At 45.9% G+C, this 16,819-nt stretch overlaps 2 protein-coding genes across 6 annotated transcripts in view; one reads left to right on the forward strand and one right to left on the reverse strand.

Moving 5' to 3' along the window:
- Positions 1-6,854, reverse strand: part of Spg7 (SPG7 matrix AAA peptidase subunit, paraplegin) — a 60,981-nt gene extending 54,127 nt beyond the window's left edge. For both annotated transcript variants that reach the window (XM_074055470.1, XM_074055469.1), the window contains exon 1: positions 6,716-6,854. The gene's annotated coding sequence lies outside the window, so the exon portion shown is untranslated. The remainder of the gene's footprint in view (positions 1-6,715) is intronic.
- A 166-nt stretch (positions 6,855-7,020) lies between these two features.
- Ankrd11 (ankyrin repeat domain containing 11) overlaps positions 7,021-16,819 on the forward strand; it is a 181,286-nt gene continuing 171,487 nt past the window's right edge. For 3 of the 4 annotated variants that reach the window (XM_020173568.2, XM_020173567.2, XM_074055467.1), the window contains exon 1: positions 7,691-7,785. The gene's annotated coding sequence lies outside the window, so the exon portion shown is untranslated. Of the gene's footprint in view, positions 7,159-7,690; positions 7,786-16,819 lie in introns of those variants that run through there. The other variant, XM_074055464.1, reaches the window with a different exon arrangement.

Genomic DNA, 16,819 nt, shown 5'->3' on the forward strand with positions numbered 1-16,819 from the left:
CCTTGGGAAAAGTGGATACCCACATGCAAAACAATGAAGATAAACCCTTATCTTATACTATGTACAAAAATTAACTGAAAAAACTTCAGAGACCTAAATGTAAGACCTAAAGCTATGAAACTCTTAGTGGAACACACTGGACAAAAGCCTCCTGACTTTGGATTTGCAATGATTTTCTGCGTGGGACACCAAAGGCACAGGCAACGATGAAAATGGAGAAATCAGGTTTCATGAAAATTAACAACTTTCATTCATGAAAATACATCATCTAGGCTGGATATGTAGCTCAGGGGCAGTGTGTTTGCCTAGCATGTGTAAGGTCCTAGGTTTGGGCACCTCCACCCCCATACACAAAGGTATCAAAAGACTAGCTGGGTGTGGTGACACACACCTATAATTCTAGCACTCGGGGCTGAAGGAGGAGGATCTCGAGTTCTAGGCCATTCTGGGCTGTATATTGAGACCCTGTCTCAAAGACAAAATAAACCAGGTGTTGGTGGTTCATGCCTGTAATCCCAGCTACTCAGGAGGAGGCAGAGATCAGGAGGATCATGGTTCAAAGCTGGCCCAGGCAAATAGTTCACGAGACCCTATCCTGAAAAAACCCGTCACAAAAAAGGGTTGGTGGAGTGGCTCAAGATGTAAGTCCTGAGTTCAAGTTCCAGTATTACAAACAAACAAACATACAAAAAAACCTGAAAACCAAAAAACAACCCCAAATCCCAAATCCAGATGCCAGTGGCTAACACCTGTAATCCTAGCTACTCAGAAAGCATAGATCAGGAGAAATGCAGTTCAAAGCCAGTTTGGGCAAATAATTCGTTGAGACCTATCTCAAAAATGCCCAACACAAAAAAGGGCTGGGAGAGTGGCTCAAATGGTAAGAGTGTCTTTCTAGCAAGCGTGAGGCCTTGAGTTCAAATCCCAGTACCACCAAAACAACAAAACCCCAAAACAAAGAAAAAAACTGAAAATGATTTGAAACGATCTTGAAGAGATATTTGCACACCCATGCTCATAGCACCATCATTTACAATAGATGAAATGTAGAAACCAAGTGTCCGTTGGCAGAAAAATGGATTAATAAAAAAGGTGTGTTGTATACATACAATAGAATATTATTTGGTCTTAAAAACAAAGGAAATTCTGACACCATGCTGGTAAGGAGCCAGCAGGGATGGACCTGGAGGACATTATGCCAGTCACAAAAGGACAGTGGATAATCTCACTTATGAGGTCCCTAGAGTTGTCAAACTCCTACAGACAGAAAGCAGAATGATCGTTGCTGGGAGCCGGGGACAGGGGGCCATGGGTACAGACCTTGTTTTATGAGATGATGGTGGTAACACTTGAAAAACATTAGGAATGTATTTAATACCACTGAATTTTACACTTAAAATGGTTATGGTGGTAAATTTTATGTTACTTGTAGTTTTGTTTTGTTTCTTCAGGGGCTTGCACATGCTAGGCAAGCTCTCTACCACTGACCTACATGCCCAGCCCTTGTCATGTGTATTTTACCACAGTAAAAATTGGAAACAGAATAACAACAGAAGGCTAGGGTGAGAGGGTGGCTTGGGCCCAGCCTGTACAACATAGCAATACCTAGACTTAGAATATCAAAAAGTTATCATCTGGGTGAAAAACCTCACAACTGATAGGGCTACAGACAAAGCACAGGTGCAGCTTTAAACAGTAGGGGGTGGTTTTGGTATTACTACCGCAGGGGTCCCTGGAGAGTCTTGCTTCATTCCAAGCTCCTCCTCCCCTGTGGTTTGGGAGGGCAATGTGTCACAGTGCGGTGGGAACTGGGGAGCAAAGCACATAATTTATTGTGAAATGAGTTTGGGTTCCTGATTCTAATGCTGGGCTGACCACAGGGCCAAGGCCAGGCCTGCCCAGCCCAGATCCAGCTGTCAGCTCTTACCACAAGGCCACAGGAGAGGAGACAGGAGGGAAAGTGCACGACAAGGCCTGCTCCATCTACTTTGCCACTTGTGTGGAAGAGGAAGCAGAGAGAAAGCACAGTGACCTCTACCCAGTCTGTCAGGAAAGGGTGAGGAGCCTGGCATGTGGAACCTCTTCCAGTCTCTACAGTGAGGGTGGTGGTGCCAGTGCTTTTGTTTAGGGCCAGAAGAAAGTCCATGCCTCCTTTCTTCCCCGGGAAGGGATATCCTGAGTTCTGCCTGCCTTGGTATCTTTTCACTCCTGCATGCACCAAATCTGTTCTCTGCAGTCACATGTGCCCTAGGTCTAATGAACAATTAGCTTCTTACACACTGGAACAAGTGCGTCTGGTAGGAATTTGGTGTTCATGGCTCCAGGGTCAGTGCCTAGTAAATAGCAAACCCTGATATACTTGCAGGATAAATCCAAGACCTTAGAGTGGGGTGGCAGCAGAGCAGTAATTAAGGTGTTCCAGGACCCTGAGGACCCTGGGGGATTTTGGGAGCAAGTCTCTAGATCCCCCTCCAGTAGTGACTTGTAATCTCTAGAACTGCATTAGACAACACAAGCATCTAGGTGGTGTGAAGGACTGCTCTGCAGGGTCACAGGAAGAGTGTGTAAGTCTGACATATTCTGCTTAGTGCAGAGTGGTTTAAAAATTAAACACTCTAAATGAAATGTCCTGTACCAGTTTAATTTCTAACTTTGGGAAAACTGGAAGATGTGGTCACTCTATCAGCCTGGTGGCTGAGAGGGTGGAGTGACTCCATCTGTCCTCACAGTTTGGCAAGAACTGTGTTACCACCTGACTCTCCACTTCTCTAGCACCCTCCAACTCCACAGTCCACTCTTCCTGCCTCTCTTCACTCTGCAACTACAGCAGCAGTTTCCCACTTGGCCTCCCCCAAGCCTCTCACCCTTGCATGGTTTCAAAAGTGATGTTTTAAACATGGGAATGTGAGCCCATGCTGTGGCTCATGCCTGTAATCCCAGCTACTCAGGAGGCAGATCAGGACGATCCTGGTTCAAAGCCAGCCAGGGCAAATAGTTTACTAGACCCTATCTCAAAAAAGGCCTTCACAAGAAAGGGCTGGTGGAGTGGCTTAAGGTATAGGCCCTGAGATCAAACCCCAGAACTGCAAAAAAAAAAAAAAAAAAAAAAAAAAAAAAGGAATCTGATCAATGTGTTTCTGCTTGAAACCCTTTACTGGCATGCCCTGTCTTCATGCCAAGAATCACTCCTGTGTCTCCTGGGTTCGCAGGTACTGTCCTGCTTGGCTGACCCACTCCACCAGTCCTTTTTGGTGAAGGGTTTTTTTGAGATAGAGTCTTGTGAACTATTCCCCGGGCTGGGTTTGAACTGCGATCCTCCTAATCTCTGCCTAGATTATAGGCATGAGCTACTGTCACTGGACGTTTTTTTTTTTTTTTGGTGGTACTGGGGTTTGAATTCAGGGCTTCATGCTTGCTAGGCAGGTGCTCTACCACATGACCCTTCTCTCTTACAGCAAAATGTTGCCGGCTGCCCTCAAACCTGCCTTTTTCAAACCACCTTCTCTGTGCTTTTCATCTCTAGAGCCAACCTTCTAAGACATGTGTCAGTTGTTACTCATTTTCTCACAGCCCTCAAGTACCTTGCCTTCTCACCGAGTATGAAATCCCAGTGTTTCATGGTGGCCACAAGGTCATAAAATCTAGTCCAAGGACCCTTGCTCCCCCTTCCCCAACCTCACTGGCTCCTACTTGGTCTTTGTTTATGGAGCTGCTTCCTGCCCTTCTGGGGCCTCAAGTGTACTCTGTACTTTCTGTGAAGTGCTCTTCCTCAACATCCTGCATGCCTTGTTTCCTCACTCCATTCACATTTCTGCTCAAAGGTCTTATTCAAGTCCTTCTTTGATTAGCTATCATAAAAACTGTACCTCTCCCCTTTTGTACCCTTTACCCTGTGTTTAATATAGGTTGTGTGATAGAGCTGGGCACCTAGTAGACACTTCAAATATTTGTTGAATGAAAGAAAGAATGCTGCTCTTCAAGCCACCGTGCCTTCCCCACCTGAGGATAGCATGTAGGATGCCCCCTCTGTCTGGGTCGTCCTGTAGATCAGAATGGGAGCCATGGTATAACTTAAGCTTTCTCAATGGCCACAGTTAAAAAGGAAAAAGAAGCATTGGAAATTACTTTTAGTAGTATGTTTTATTCAGTGTAATATATCTACAACACTGTCATTTCGGAATGTAATACATGTTAGTTTTCTTGTGAGATATTTCACATTCTTCAGTCCTTTGTACTAAGTCTTTGAAATCCAGTGTATATTTTATGCTCAAAACACATGTCAATCTGGACTCTGCTCCATACGTGGCCAGGAGCTGTATAATGACAGCACAGACCTTCCACATCTCATCCCGTTAACTCTTCATGTTCTGGCAGCAGCTAAATACCAATACTTCAGAGAAACCTTTTGCAAATCAAAACCAACTCTAAGATCAGATCTGATTTTTCTGTATTTTTTTTTCTTCTTGGTGGTACTGGGGTTTGAACTCAGGTCCTGTGCTTACTAGGCAGTGTTCTGTATTCTTTTGTAACACCCAATACTCTGTCATGAACACTTACTGTAGATTGTACTTGGGAACTGTCTTAGTCCCTTCCTGCTGATATAAAAAAATGCCTTAGACCATGTGGCTTATACAACACAAATTTACTTGTCATTCAGTAGGCTGGGAAGTCCAAAATCAAGACACCAGCAAGACTCAGTGTCTGCTGAGGGCCCACTTCCTCATAGAGGGTGCCTGTTGCATGTCCCCATATGGCTGATAGGAAGAAAAAGCTCCCCCAGGTCTCATTTCTTCTTCTTCTTCTTTTTTTTTTTTTTTTTGGTGGGACTGGAGTTTGAACTCAGGGCTTTGTGCTTGCTAGACAGATGCTCTACCACTTGAGCAACAACTCCAGTCCATTTTGCTCTGGTTATTTTGGAGATGGGGTCTTGGGAACTATTTGCCCGGGCTGCCCTCAAATGGTGATTCTCCAACCTCTGCCTTCCAAGTAGCTAGGATTAAGGTGTGAGCCACCAGTACTAATGGTACTAATCCCATTCAAGAGACCCCCTACCCTTATGATCTAATCAACTCCCCAAAGAGCTACCTTTTTCCTGCCTGAAGATTTTTCTTCCTCTACCTTCACCTGATGGTAGCAAACTAGCCTGTTCTGTTTCTTGTTGAATTCCCAGTCTTTTTTTTTTTTTTTTTTGTTGCAGCACTGGGGTTTGAATTTAGGCCTTCAGGTTTGCTAGGCAGGCACTCTTACCATTGGAGCCATTCTGCTGGCTCCCATGTTCATGATATGTGTCTGTCCCACAGCAGAAACATTTTTTTTCTTCCATACAGTTTTTACTTAAAAATTCTGCTTCCTAGCTTGGCACTGGTGGTTCACACCTGTATTCCTAGCTACTCAGGAGGAAGAGATCAGGAGGATTGTGGTTTGAAGCCAGACTGCCAGCCTGGGCAGATAGTTCAAGAAATCCTGTCCTGAAAAACCCTTCACAAAAAATAGGGCTGGTGGAGTGGCTCAAGGTGAAGGCCCTGAATTCAAACCTCAGAACTGCCAAAAAAAAAAAAAAAAAAATCTGCTTAAGGAATTGGCTGAGTGTGTCAAGCAGTAAGAACGCATGCCTAGCAAGTGTGAGGCTCTGAGTTCAAACCTCAGTGTCACCTGCCCCCCAAAAAAAATCTGCTTCAGTTTCTAAGTCAAATTGCCTGCTATAATCCATATTTCCTGGTTTAGGTTTCCTGTAGAGAACACTGACCTAGGTCATACTTCCCAACACTGAGTGCAAGGTCGGGGGACAAAATGAAAACAATGGATCCTAGTCGCCACTCATCTAGACTGACTTAGCAAGAGACGCTGGGGCTCAGGACTCTGAATGTTACCAATTTTACCAGGTAATTCTTACAAATGAGGCATCTATTGGACCTCTTGGGTCATCTTTACACGAATGGCTGTCTGCCTGTAGGTTGGCTGTTTTTAATCAGGTATCATCTTTTTTTTTTTTTCCCCCTTTAAATGAAGTTACCTGTTGTAAATAGGAAGGAAAAAAATCCGGCCGTGTTGAGGAGTTTGAAAGTCCAGTTACAACACAACTAATACTTTCACAGTAACAGCCACATCTTTTGAACAATTCTATGAAATAGGGACCGTTTGTTGTTCCCCTTTTACCCTTACAGGCGCCTAGGGTTACAGTGAGTCGTCTGCAAAGCTGAGATTTGAACGGGGGCAGTTTGACCACAGAGTACCCTCTTAACCCCACATGTGCTATAGCGTTGGAAAGGTCCATCTCCACCTTCCCGTCTTCTTTGGAATTTGCACTTCCATGATTTCATAATTTGAGCCCTGTAGGCATCTGCTTACACTAGTCTTGGAGCCCAGTGAATAAGAAGTAATAATAAAAAAGGAACCGAAGCATTCACTTTGTCTCCTAGCTTTTCTGGTGTAGCTCTCCTGGATAAACACGCGGATGCATTTGAACAGAACCACGCTCTCTGTCAGCTAGCTCACTTTTTATTTTCTGACTGCCGGACTGACAGGATGGCCGCCAACCCTGTGCTCCAGCCTCGGCCTCCCGAGTGCTGGTCAGACGCGAGCTCCACGCCCGGCGGGCCACTTTTAGGGTCAGGCCGAGCCTGCAGAGCAAACCACCACTACGCAGACTGCCATCTAACGCCCCCACGTTTCGCAAACTAAGCCGTAAAGACTTGTAGCCCAGCTCTGGTTTTACCTTTCCTTCAGGTTACACGAGCAACGAGCGTCTCTCAGGCTCAGGAGGGCGTCCGAGGGCCGAGGCTTTCCCGGGATGCGTCTCGGTGGCCGCCATTGTTGTCAGCGACGGAAGGCGCCCGGCAGCGCCCGCCTCTCACCACATCCCAGGCTGCGAATGTACCACGGCGGCTCAGAGCGAAGCGCCCACCAAGACCGAGTCCACTCCGGAGCCGCGGGAGGGCCGAGGCCTCCAAGAGCCTCCGTCTCGCGCCGGAGACGAAAGGCGGAGCAGGACGGCGCCGAGGGCTGCGGCGGAGACCGGGTCTTCCCAAGGCCCGGGCAGATCTCCAGGTGAAGAGCGACCGCGTTCTGCAGGAAACCGTGGGCCCGCAAGTCAGACATCCGGCCTCCAGGCTCCCGGGATACCAACCTCGTTTCCAGACCACGTCCTCGTCGCTTCCGGTAACTAACTGCCAATCGCCGTACCCCAGAACGAAAGGCCCGCCCGCCTTGCAATGGAGGCAGCCAATTCGTTTGCCTGCTACACCTGCGGTCATGCGCACTTGCGCACTAGTCCGCCAATCGTTACCCGGATGTCTTCCAGGCTCCGCCGCAGGCCGCCGTCGCCCCTTCACCCTAGCAGCGCACTTCCTCCCCGACGCGTGACGTGCGCGGCCCCTGCCGCCGGTGAGGCGGGCCAATGGTGGTGGCGGATACGGCGAGCCAATGGGCGGGAGCGTCTCATGCGGCCGGCGCCCGCCGCAGCCGCCGCTGGGTCCTGGAGCCAGAGGCCGCCCGCGACGGAGCGCGATGGACCGAGGGCCCCAGCCAGGGAGGCGCCGCCGCCGAGCCCGCGGCCAGACGCCCCCGCAGTAGTGCCCGTGCGAGCGCCGCGGCCCCGCGCGAGCCTGGGCGCGCCGAGGGCGGGCTCGCCTCCCGCCGGCCCCGCACTCGCCGCAGCCGGGAGCCCGCGCCGCCGCCGCCGCCGCCGCCGCCGCCTTCCCGCCCGGGCCGCGCGGCCCGGGAAACGCGGTCGCGGGCTGCATGGGCAGCGCCCGCGCCCCTCCGCCGAGCCGCCCTCGGAGACGGGTGAGAGGCGCCGCGGGCCTGGGGGCGGTGGTCGGGGCGGTTGCCGGGCGTTCCCGCGGCCTTGCGGCCTGCAGGCCGGCCGTGTCTGCCGACGGGCCTCGGGCCGGGCCGGGGGACCTGGGGCCGCCCTGCGGGGCCCGCCTGAGGGCCGCGGGGGGTCCTGGCCGCAGCAGTGAGGGGCCGAGGGTAGAGTCCAGGGCAGGACTGGGGGCCGGGCAGCGTCGAGGACCGTTGGTGGTGGGTTTCGGGCGGGCCTGGGGGTCCGGGCAGCTGCTAGGGGTCCTGGGGGGTCGTGAGGGGCTAAGGTGTGTGTGGGGGTCCTCCGGGTCGTGGGGGCGGCGGGCAGCCGTGGGTGTCCTATGGTGGGCACCAGAACCCGCCCGGGGGTTTCTGGGGCGCGCGAGGGTGACGGTGGGGACTGGGGATCCCGAGGGAATGGGCCGCCGCGAGGGCGGAGGGTGGGCTCTGGGGCGGTTTGGGGCGGCGCGGGGCACCGACCTCTGACCCTCGGGAGGGGCGCCATCCCGCGCTGGTGGTGGTGGTTATTCCCAGCGTCCCTATTATTATCGTGTTTTGAAATGGGAGCAGGCGGCCCTCGGGCTGCGAGCCGAGCCGGAGGGGGCGGGCGAGCTGGGGACCTAGGACGGTGGGGTGCGGTAGGCGCGCGGCCTGGCGGGGGCAGGAATGCGGGGCGGCAGGGGGTGTTCGGGGGAGGGGTAGGCGGGACTCGGGGCGAGTGGGAGGAAAGCGGTGGCGGCGACGGCTGCAGCAGCAGCCCTTGGCCTCAAGGAACAATGTGAGACGTTGCCTGAAATGTTAATTTCCGTTCCTCATTTCATCATCCCTGGCAGGGCGGTAGCAGAGTGTGAGAGTGTGTGTGTGTGTGTGTGTGTGCAGGGTTGGCCCTGCCACATGGATCCAGTCCCCTCTCACTGAGAGATGCGGTGCAGTTTTGTATCTGTGTGCTTTGGGGGCGGGGGGAGTCGCGATATTTCTTGAGGCCTGCTCTTTACCTGCTTCTCCAGTGGGGCTTTCTGCTTCTGATGCCTGTCTTGCATATCAACTTCCAGGAGGGTTTGGAAGAGGCTCGGTAAGGTTAAACTGGTCTAAGGAGGGCCCTACGCTTTGGAAATTACTTTGTGCCAGTTAAGATGTAGTGTGCTTACGTTTAGTGTTTTCTGTGGGTCATGAGTAGTTTTATATCTGCTTACAATTTTTTGGGGTAGGGAAGTCAGATTTCGGACCTTCTTATTTGGTGAGTTTTCTGTAGTCGTTTGAGCAGTATCGTTAACACTCCTTTTAACGTAGTAAAAGTGCAACATAGTTGAACTTCAAAACTTAGGCTCTTTTGGTCCTTTTTGAGGGGATAATGAGACTTATTCAGCAAAAAGAGTAAGATGATACTGCTTGTGGAAAAAGTGCCATTGAAACAGTTACTATTTTTGGTTTGTGCAAACCCAGTCAATGGCATAACTTGGATAGTTCTACATCAGAGACCCTGAGACTTGTGTTGCTTGGTGCCTGTAAGACCTTGATTTCTCTTACTAAACATTGGCTGCCCTGAAGACTAGAGTTCTTGTTTGTGCCTTTTGAAAATGATTGCACAAGTACTCCATTACTTGCAATTATAGTTAAACAAAACAAAACAGAAATATAATCTTGCTTAACTTTGATTGTGACCCTTGAATTGTGTCTCCCTGTGTAGCTGGTGCTTCCTCCCCCAATGCTCCATTCAGCTGCTGTTCTCCTTTCTGTAGTTCACACTTAAGATCAGGATCTCATGTGATAGGCTGGCCATCCCGAATGGGAATGGGATGGGAGGGAACAAAGGCCAAGTTGCTATGACATTTTTCTCTTTGTGCATGCCTCTTGAGCTCATTGAAACCCTACCCAAAAGGTACTGCTAAGTTTGATCCAACCTTGAGACTTTAAGAAGGTTCTTCCCTCCTCCCCTCCCCCGCTGTGGCAAAATACACATTACAATTTATCAGAAGTTCTGTAAAGGTGTCCTCTAGTCTTGAATTCCTCATTTGGAGTTCTTTCTGTCAGCTTTCTGCTTGCAGTGCACTGTCAGATGCTTTTTTTCCAGACTAGCCATGTTAATCACACTGCACCAGCGAGCCTTCCATCTCTCTAAACCAGATGGGCTGCTGCTGACTAGTGGTTGTCATGTTAGCTATAATTACAGTGTTGATAAAGTGACAAGGAGAACTTTCTACAAAATAGTGTTAAAGAAACTATGCTATTTGTATTTGAGAATATTTTTTCAAGAGGCTTTGTGTGCCTTGGATATTTAAGTAGGTTTGACATAGTAAAGTTACAGTCATCAAATATAAGAGAGTTATTTTGCATATTGGCAGTGAGCCCATCATCAATTAAATAACATAATTAGAGAGCATCAGTAAATGCTGGTTCAGAGAATAATCTACATTTGTTGCCAAAATAAGTGTTTTGATCTGTCCATTACCCTGTGTAAGTCCCTTCATCTCTCAAATGGTAAGTGTAATAGATGAGCTTGTCTTAATGGAAGATATTTGCTAGTTAATAGGTGAAAATGACGATGCATTGTGTGTCTGACCTCATACTGTGGCAGTTTATTATTGCTGTTCAGAGTGGTCTGGAGATAGAGTTTGGCCTGTGTGATAACTTTAAACAAAAATTGAATGGATTCAAATAACTAGAAGTTATTGTCTTGAAATGTTTTCAATATGTGTTCTCCTAATTTGAATTTCAAATGGAATTTTTGTGCAATTCAGCTTTCTCAGTTTTGTCTTAAAGCTATATGAAAAAGGGTGTCAGTCCTCAGCTCCGGAACTCATGCATTGGGATAATTGGCATACAAAGCCTTCTTAGGCTTAGGAAGTGATTCACTTTAACGACTACTTTCTTTAATTCCTATAGATGCTTCTATTATTAAGTGCTTTTGTTTGTTTCATGGACCTTATGGTATCTCTTAAGCTAGAGTAGAACTGAGTCATGTTATTCTGTTACTGTTTTTGGGGTTTTTTTGCTTTTTTTTTTTTTTTTTGTGGTACTGGGTTTGAACTCAGGGCCTACATCTTGAGCTACTCCACCAGCCCTTTTTTGTGAAGGTTTTTTTTTTTTTTTCAGCGATAGGGTCTTGCAAACTATTTGGTAGGCTAGGGTCTTGCAAACTATTTTGCTAGGCTGGCTTCGAACCTTGATCCTCTTGATCTTTACCTCGTGAGTAGCTAGGATTACAGGCGTGAGCCACTGGCACCCAGCTCTGTTTTTCTTAATATTCCCATTCCTCCTTTCCATATTTAAATTTTTCTTTGTAGGTCACCTTTTGACCAAATAGTGTTTAATATACTTGGTAGAACTACAAATGTTACTTTAATGATAGCATCCCAAATGATTATCACGGCCTAACTTTGATTTTGCCCCACTTCTCTCAGATCCTTGATTACTATTCTTCTACCTTGGTCTTTTGTTTCCAGATTGGTCCATGTACCTTATTTTGGGCTATAGCTTTGACACATACTGACACTGATACTGCCACACACTGAGCCAGTCTGCACCAGGCTCCTGCTGAGTATCCATTGTAGCTTTCCACGTACCCCCTCCCCAACTCAAAGATAACTTCTTAGTTAAATATTACTTAGCTAATACTATTTACTCTTCCTGACACTTTTTAATCACCACTTCCAAGGAAAGTGTTCCCTTGCTACCTCCCCACCTTGTTACAGCCACATAGAACTTAATACAAATAAAATTTATCAAATATGTAATGATTGGTGTAATGTGTTGTTGGCTGTCTCCCTCCCACTCCAGTGATAAGGATTGAACATTGAATGAAGATAGAGATGGTCTCTTGGTTAGCTTGAGCCTTGCCCTGGTAGTGACACAGTAGTCCTTTAAGTGGCTCCAGCAATATTTGTTGAATTGCTTACAGCCTCTTTATGAAGTATTTGAATTTTTTGTTTTTTTGTTTTTTGTTTTTTTTGCTTGCTGGGGGGAAACTAGGGATTGAGCTCAGGGCTTTGCGCTTGCTAAGCAGGTGCCCGTACCACCTGAGCCACTCTGCCTTTCTGTGTGTGTTTGTTTGCTTATTTATGTATTTATCTATGAACTCAGGGCCTCGTTCTTGCTAGGGAGACACTCTACCCCTTGAGCCATGCTCAAGTCCTGTGTTGGTTATTTTTGAGATAAGGTCTTGATGTATGCCTGGGCTGGCTTGGACCACGATCCTCATTTAAAAAATTTTTGTTGTTTGGGACTGGGGTTTGAACCTAGGGCTTCATGTTTGCAAAGCAGGTGCACTATCACTTGATCTACACCTCTAGTCCATTCTGCCCTGGTTATTTTTGGAGACCCCATCCTGGCTGCCCTCAAACCTCAATTTTCCCACTCTCAGCCTCCCAAGTAGTTAGGGTTACAGCATAAGCCACTGGCACCCAGCACAGTTCTCCTATTTGTGCTTCCTCTGTAGCTGAGATGACAGGCACACAGCACTGTGTCCAGTCATTGGTTGAGGTTGGGGGGGGGGTGTCTCATGAACTTTTTGTCCAGGTTGTCTTGGAACCATGATCCTTCTGATCTCTGTCTCCCATATAGCTAGGCTTACAGATGTGATTGCACCTTAAGTATTGAATAATTTTTGAAGGGGGAAATTTAGGATCATAAATTAATTTTTAGTTGGCTAGGAATTCTACCATGTGTATTTCAGCTATTTTCCTGTTTGTTCTCATTACCAGTTTGCCTTTTGTAGTTCAGATAAAGGTATGGGTCATGACCTTGAAAATTGGCACAGAAGAAGAGAGAAAAATAATGACAGGGAAGGTTATTTTTGCGGGAAGAAAATACTCTGGGTGTTTTTTGTTTTTTTTTTTTTTTTTTGTGAGATGGGTTTGAATTCCGAACCTCATGCTTGGTAGTCAGGCACTCAGACCTTTCCACCAGCCCAAGCAAATGCTTTCTGTGAAAGCAGTTTTAGTAGGACTGTTGCTTTCGGGACAAAGAAAGAGACAAGAAGCAGTTCCTACACTGATTTCCACAGCCTTCCTGTATAAAGGTTCCAGTGTTTATAGCTGCTTGGTAGAGGTTGAGGATAGAATTCATGTATGTTGCTGCTGCTATTCATGGGGAATGAGTGTTTAATCTGTGGCTAGCACCTCCTGCCCAGGGTTAACAAGAAGAGCAATGGTTTACTATTGTAGTGGGGTTCTTGGAAAGCTTTAGCATTTTAATGAAAAAATAAAAACTCTTTGGAGGGAAATACTCCAAAATGGAGTATTGTGCTATTTTCTCAGGTAGGCTTATGTTTTCTAAACTTAAAAACATGGAGCTGGTGGCTGGGGGTGTAGCTCAGTGATAGAGCATCTGACTTCCATACACAAAGACTTGGGTACCTATTCCTAGCGATATAAAAACAAAAAAAACCTAAAACCTCTTAGATAATTGGCAAAAGGTTACTTTTGTGTGTGCGTGGGGTGGGGGGTAGATTTGGGAGATGAGCTCTTCCTATGTATCACAGGTGACCTTGAACTTTCTATCCTTCTGCCTCAGACTCATCTGAGTTGCTGGAATTACAGGCGTTTATGAACATGCTCACTTAAAAGGTTGCTTTTGAAAAGACTAACTATGAGTGTATTTAGGACGTGGAATTCTAAATGCACTCTTTGTTTGATAAAAAATGTTCTTTGTTTTGTTAAAAAATGGTTTGGATTTGTGTGTCACATTTTGGGTGACAGACGGGGTGAGAGGAATTGGTGGTTGGAAACATTTAGACAATATTCTAGTTTTAAGAAGTTCCAGTTGTAGAACTGATTCTGTGAATAAAGAGTTAAGTGTGTTTTTAGTGTGAACACAAAAGAAAACTATCGGTATGGCAAAGATTTTTCAAGCACTGAAAATCTTGTGGACGGCAGAGGCCTCTTTGATGCCTGCATCCCTTCCCCTCTTTCCTGAGGTCTAGGGAGGGGTGCTGTCTCAGAGGCATTGTCTGTACTGACTGGCTGAGGGCAAGACTTCTAGTCCTGCCCTGGCATCTGTGTAGTGAATTATTTATTATCCTGAAAATCTGTAGGCACTTTTTCACTTATAAAGCAAACATGTGCACCTGTTCATTACTTGAAAATGTTGGCCTTTTCTCAACACAAAACAATTTTGACTACTTAGATAAAATTTTTTCTTTTATGGTTAAGTAGGATCACGGAAGTTTCCCTCCCATTACTAGCTTAACTGTAAAAAATTTGAGCATCGGTTCAGGGTATAGTTCAGTGGCAGAGTTCTTGTCCACAAAGCTTGAGGCCATAAATTCTATCCCTAACACACCCCAAAAAAAGTGTTATGAAAGAATTGAATTGAAATTTGGTTTGTAAATGCTTAATTTAATTTTTCATTTAAAATGTAGTGAATAGACCTATTTTCTTGGCACATTAATAATAATAAGTATCCTTTATCTGGGTTCCTGTAATCTTAGCTACTCAGGTGGTAGAGATTCGGACCATTGTGGTTCCAGGCCAGCCAAGGCCAAAAGTTTTTTGAGACCCCCCCCCCATCTCAACCTAGAAAAGCTGGGCATGGTAATATGTGCCTGTCATCCCAGCTACATGGGAATGAAAAGTAGGAGGACTACTGTGAAGTGAGACCCTGTTGGTAAAATATGTAAAGTCAAAAGAATTGGAGGCCTGGAAAGCTCAAGATCCTGAGTTCAAACTCCAGTACTGCCAAAAAATAAAAAAATAGTTAAAATAGTTAAGTATCCCTTCTGTTGTCCTCGTAAGGCAGTTTTCAGACCTAGAATGCTAATATTCTGAATTAGTTTTTGTAAGTATTGGGAACATTGCATAGGATGCTTGGTTTATAAATGGTTTGCTTTTTGTTTGTTTGTTTGTTTGTTTGGTGCTGGAGATAGAACTCGGGGCTTGTGTATTCTGGGTCAGCAGTCTATTACTGAACCAAACCCTCAGCCTGTTAAGATTTTGACTAGCTATATGATTAGCTTATTTCCTATTGTATTCGTATCTAGCACAATAAATAGAAAAGACTTTAATTCTGTAATAAATGTAAGCTTGAGATAATTATAACTATACTGCTTAAATTTATCTAAAACAGGGTGAGAAGTAGTTAGGAACCTTATTACTCTTAAGAAATTAGGCCCTACAAACCAAAAAAGAAAAAAGAAAAAGAAATTGAGCCTTGTAGGGGCATGCTGGCACAGGCCAGTAATCCCAACACTTGAGAGGCTGAGGCAGGAGGATCTCAAGTTTGAGGCCAGCCTGGTCCACATAGTTAGTTCCATGCCAAAAGACTGAAAAAAAAAAAGGAGCCTTGTTAGTATTCCCTCAACCTTTTTAGTCAGTCAATGAATTAATTAATTTTAGGTGCTGGGAATCCACCCCAGGGCCTTGCACATACTAGACTTCCAGACCAGTATTGACTTGTTATTGGTACTGGGGATCAAGTCCATGGCCTGGTGCCTGCAAGCACATGCTTGCCCCTGAACTCCACCTCCCAGCCCCCCTTCAGCATGTTTCTAAGTGTGGTTTTACATCCTGTAGAACAGGAAATAAAAATAAAAGACCAAAAAACCCCCAAAGCAACACTCTTGAAAGAATTAACTTAAAAATTTTTATTACTAAGGTTTTTGGCTCATTAAAAGATGTGCAAGGAAAAAACTGTTTTGGATGATTATAATGAAGAAAGTCCACCTATTATAGACAACTTGCATTGTTATGCTAGTATTTTACAACCCCAATTTTTTTTTTTTTTCCTTGAGTCATTGGTGTTTAAACTTGGCCTTACCACTTGAGCCACTCTGCCAGCTCCCAAGGTTGATTATGATTTCAATGAGGTTTTTTTTTTTTTTTTTTTTTGTGGTACTGGGGTTTGAACTCAGGAGTTGTGTTTCCTCTGCAGGCACTCTACCACTTGAGCCACACAAGGAGGTTTTAGACTGTGAATTTCTTTGCTAGAATTATGTTTTGCTTGTAATCTATTTTAATTTCTCAGTACAGATATTTTTTGTTACCTTGAGAAGAGTCCATCTGAAATTTAAAGTTCTTTGGTTGAATTCTTTGGTTGGTTATGATCATCCTTGGGCTGGCGGAGTGGGTCATCCTCAACATTTTCTTACAGGAAGTTTTTCCCCCAGACACATAAGAGAGATTTCTTTGAACTGTACCCTTTCTCTTTTAGTATGAAAAGTGGTATGTACTTTCCCTCAGAGCTTAATTTAAGCAGACGTAACCTTAATGAAGTTTACTTGGGAAGTTTGTCTTTCTTTGGCAAAGCTAAACCTGATTCTTCTAAACTTGGATTCTCCTAAGGTGACTTCCTTTCCTGCCTGCCCCCTCCTGCCCTTCAGTACTTTGAGTTGAACTCAGGGCCTTGTCCTTGATAGGACTTTGAAACAGTCTCCATATGTAATCCATGTTTGCCTCAAACCCAATCCTCCTGCCTCAGCCTCCCTCCCCAGTGCAGGGATTACAGGTTTGTGTCATCACGTCAGGCAGATAAGTGACTTTTTAAAGGAGGCCGTGTTGAAACAGTAATCTTTGAGAAGAACAGTTTAGGCAGCGGCTAATAATGAATGGCGCAGTGAAGTGTTAGAAAGTAGGGGAGAAATGCCATTTCTTTGTCCTTAACAGCTTTTTTCTGGGTCACAAAATATACTGGCTCATGGGATGGAAGAGTGGGGAGGTTAGGGGTGCTGGTAGTTAGATGGAGGTCATGTAAGAAGACGAGTCAGGTTGTGAAGGTAAACAGACCTTTAGAGTCTGGGGAAATACTGTTAAAACGTTTCAGTATTGTCTTGTACTTTTCTGTTGCTGCTATAGCAAATTACTACAAATTTATACCTTAAAACAACACATATTTCTGATCTTACAATTCTGTAGATTAGGAGCCTGACATGATCTCCCTGGGCTAAAGTCAAGGTGTTGGCATGGCTGGTACCTTCTGGAGGCCAAAGGAGAGAACCCGTTTTGGTACCTTTTCAAGCTTGTAGATGCTGCTCACATACCTTGACCTGTTGCCTTTCCTCCATCTTCAAAGCCAGCAGAGGTGC

This window comes from Castor canadensis, chromosome 15 (genome assembly GCF_047511655.1).
Source record: "Castor canadensis chromosome 15, mCasCan1.hap1v2, whole genome shotgun sequence".
In the NCBI taxonomy this organism is placed as follows: Eukaryota; Metazoa; Chordata; class Mammalia; order Rodentia; family Castoridae; genus Castor; species Castor canadensis.